Genomic DNA, 3,995 nt, shown 5'->3' with positions numbered 1-3,995 from the left:
CCTCGGATAGTGCTCAATGTACTTGCGACTTCACTCCCGTGCTCCTCTCCCATCTGCTCCCGCCCGGCTCAGGCGAGGACCGGCAACCTCCAGCTGCAGTAGTGGGGGGTTGTTCTGGGGCTTCCTTAGTCGGTATCACATCGGGCTCTGACCCCGCTTTGCATCCAAGCCGTTCGATCCGTCCAGCCCAGCTCCGCTCCCTCACAGCAGCGCCACCATCAGGCCCCTCCCCTTGCTTTGACGTGTCACGTCAGCATCACTCCGAACACACGTGTGTTGTGGTAACTTGACACACAAAATGACAAAAAATATTATGGAGATCACTAGAAAAAAAAATTCAGAAGATCTTGTTAAAAAAAAGGAGATTACTATAAAAAAAAATAATAAACATTATTCTGGAGATCTGGTGAAAAATAAAATAAAAGATTATTCAGGAGATCACAAGAAATAATAAAGAAATCAGTTTGTCAGAACTCTGTGTGAATATCAGCAGCAAAACAACTTCATTATTCTAGCATTATAAAGAAGAAGAGAATGCACTGCATTGAAAGATTTAAAAATTTGCAGCGTGATGAATGTGCTATCTCCATTACAAACGCTAGTTTTACCAGACCGAGCGCTTCCATCTTGTACTTGATTCAGAGCATGCGTGGAATTTTGTGCATTACAATTGTGTACACACGCTCAGAATTTTTGACAACAAGTTTTTTTGTCGGAAAATTTGAGAACCAGCTCTCAAACATTTGTTGTCGTAAATTCCGACAGCAAATGTCCGATGGAGCATACACACGGTCGGAATTTCCAAAAACAAGCTCACATCGAACACGTGTTGTCGGAAATTCCGATCGTGTATATGCGGCATTACTACAACTGTCAACCCTTGGGCCACAGTAGGGGTGTTTCAACTTAGGCATCTGATTTACCTACAAATCAAATCAGACATTTTATGTATAATAAACCCCCACCCAACAGTTGTCAAAACCTACATAATCTGAAAGATTATGTCCTCTGAGCCCTGGTCAAAGATATTTGATATATGAACTTCATATCAGGCAGTTAACAGAACCCCTATGAAAATGCAAATATATTTTAAAAAGGGTAACGCATTTTCAATCAAGACATTCCTATTACACTACAGAAAAAAAAATTGGGGACAATGCCTCTAAAACATCTATTTATCTATTTATAGAAACCAAAAACAAAATCATGATGGCAATGGTCTCCCATATGGACTGACATCTGAAAAACTTACTGCCAAAAATCTGATCACATAACCATTCATTGGGATGAATCCTGGAATCTTGCTATTATTTTTATGAAAACCTAGACAAGGTCTACAGAATGTCCTCTTCCATATTACAAAAAATACCAAATGATATCCATACACAGCTTTCTTCTAAAGGTGGAATTTTGTTTTTTTATGAAAATCTGTTGTTCATTTCTTTCCATTCATAGAGTATTATTCTTTTTTGCTTTTTCCTATATTGTTATTATACAAAACATATACAGTACATATTTTATAAAAACATAAAATGGTGCTGCGGGTGACATTTTCTGTAATATTTTAACATGTAGTCCTTTCCTGAATCCTATTCTAAACAACAACCAATGTTTTTTTGCATTTGCTTCCATTATCTGCAATCTCATATTGACTATAAATGATGTTACCAACCATTGTATGCATAGGTAAATGTACAAGGTATCTAAAAACATTAAGGTAATAATAGACATTGTGGATTTAGCATACGTTAGTTACTGTTTAAAGAAAATTTGTCAACTGCTTCACTTAAGTCATCTTCCTCCACTCTCTTCTAAGCACTACTTTAAGACCTAACAAAGAGAGTGGAACTCTTGAAATTCTGACCTCAGCACGAACAGTTGAAATTGAAAAAATATATGCAGATGCATCTGTACTTCTTGCCTTGTTGAAGGTGAAATATCCCTTTCTGTAACCTCTAAAAATGGTTGTTTGTTTCCACATTGTTCATGATTAATAAGTCCTTGGAGAGTTCTTTGTATGGATTGCAAATATATATAATTATCATATTGTTTTACATGTGCCTATTTTGCAATGCAAAGAATCACAATCTGTCCATCGTTTCAGTATAAAAGAAAAAGACAACAAATTGTACAGATCTGTTGAATTGCTACTATTCTGTGCCTTTTTTCATGCACAGTGTTAAATAGAATTCCAGATATGGCATTTTTACATTTCACATTGGTCACTACTGAAAAGACAAAGACTGGAGCAGAGATCTGCAGCTTCCCCAGCCGCCTTCTCACTGCTATATTCTTAGTACACTGCCACAAAATGCCTGAAATATTGATGGAAATAGAGGAGGCAAATGTTCTTTTCCTTAATCGAAGGGCACTGATAACTGGAGCAACTGGTCTATTGGGCCATGCTGTGTACAGAGAATTCAAGGACAACAACTGGCATGTTGTGGGATGTTGATATAGCTGGGCGCGGCCTCGCTTTGAGTATCTTAATTTACTGGATACATCTGCTGTGAAAGAGTTTATCTGCAAATTCAAGCCACATGTGATTGTTCATTGTGCAGCAGAAAGAAGACCAGATATTGTTGAGAATCAACCTGAGTCTGCCACCAGGCTGAATGTGGAGGCATCTGCAAATCTTGCCAAAGTAGCAGCTGCATCTGGAGCATTCCTGATCTACATTAGTTCAGACTATGTCTTTGATGGATCAAATCCCCCTTACAGAGAGGATTCTGTGCCAAATCCCCTGAACCTATATGGTAAAACCAAACTAGAAGGAGAGCGAGTAATCCTGCAGAACAGCAATAATGCTGCTGTACTCAGAGTTCCTGTGTTATATGGGGATGTGGAGAAATTAGGGGAAAGTGCATTTACAATTATGTTTGACAAGGTACAGTTCAGCAACAAATCTGCTAATATGGACCACTGGCAACAGAGATTTCCCACCTATGTCAAGGATGTAGCCAGTGTCTGCTTCCAAATAGCTGAGAAAAAATTGCAGGAACCTTCTCTGATAAAGGGAATTTATCAATGGTCAGGGAATGAACAAATGACAAAGTATGAAATGGCTTGTGCTATGGCTGATGCTTTCAATCTCCCCAGCAGTCATCTGAGACCAATCACAGATGAACCCGTTGGCCCAACTCCTCGACCCTGGAACCCACAGCTTGATTGTTCCAAGCTGGAGGGCCTTGGCATTGGACAGAGGACACCATTTAGAGTTGGCATTAGAGAATCATTGTGGCCATTTTCCGTGGAGAAAAAAACGTGGCAAACTGTCTTCCATTAGTTTTGTTTTTTTTTTGTATGTCCAACTGATTTCTGTTTGTTTTTGCTCTTTTATTAAAATAAATTTAGTTTTGTATCGGTGTTATAAAAAAAATATACAATGTGAACAAAGGTGTCAGTGACAGAATGCTAGGCGTTTTGAAAGATCTATATTTTTTTTTTTTCTTATTTTTTTTTTTTTTGCCATACAAAGACCATAAAAGAAATTGGTAAGTCACTGGTCAGCTTAAACTTTGTTCAAATTACTTTTTTCTAATCGTCAGCTTAGGTTTTAGGCTTTGAGCAGCATGGAAGTGAAACCGATATTTGCCAGTTGAGAGTTGTAGTCTGCTGCCAATTGGAATAGTACCACTTATTTTTGTATTATTGGCAGAAAGGTGCTTAGATTCAGCATCCGAAGTTCAGCTTTTGGCAGCGCTTAAGCACATGTGTTAATCTACATAAAAATAAAATGCATACAGTAAATCAAAGCAATGCTATATAATGCATTTACTGTTAATTAAAAGTTGATTTTTAAGTTGCTCTGTCAGGTCCATTTTGAGCTAGATTTTGCACTATAAAGGGAATGCATACACAGGTGCTGTCATGCTGCGTTTGTGTCCAGTAATGCTGGTAGTGGTTGCTTTAATCCCTACAAGAGTATAGCTGATGATGTGTACAGACATCATGGCCACCACTGCACATATTGCAACAGGACATATCATGCGCTC

At 38.2% G+C, this 3,995-nt stretch overlaps 1 pseudogene; it reads left to right on the top strand.

The window, feature by feature from the left end:
• The first annotated feature begins 2,230 nt into the window (after positions 1-2,230).
• Positions 2,231-3,286, top strand: LOC141107255 (methionine adenosyltransferase 2 subunit beta pseudogene; annotated as a pseudogene).
• The last annotated feature ends 709 nt before the right edge of the window (positions 3,287-3,995 follow it).

This window comes from Aquarana catesbeiana, linkage group LG09 (assembly GCF_042186555.1).
Source record: "Aquarana catesbeiana isolate 2022-GZ linkage group LG09, ASM4218655v1, whole genome shotgun sequence".
NCBI lineage: Eukaryota > Metazoa > Chordata > Amphibia > Anura > Ranidae > Aquarana > Aquarana catesbeiana.
This window is presented reverse-complemented; position numbering and strand designations above follow the sequence as displayed.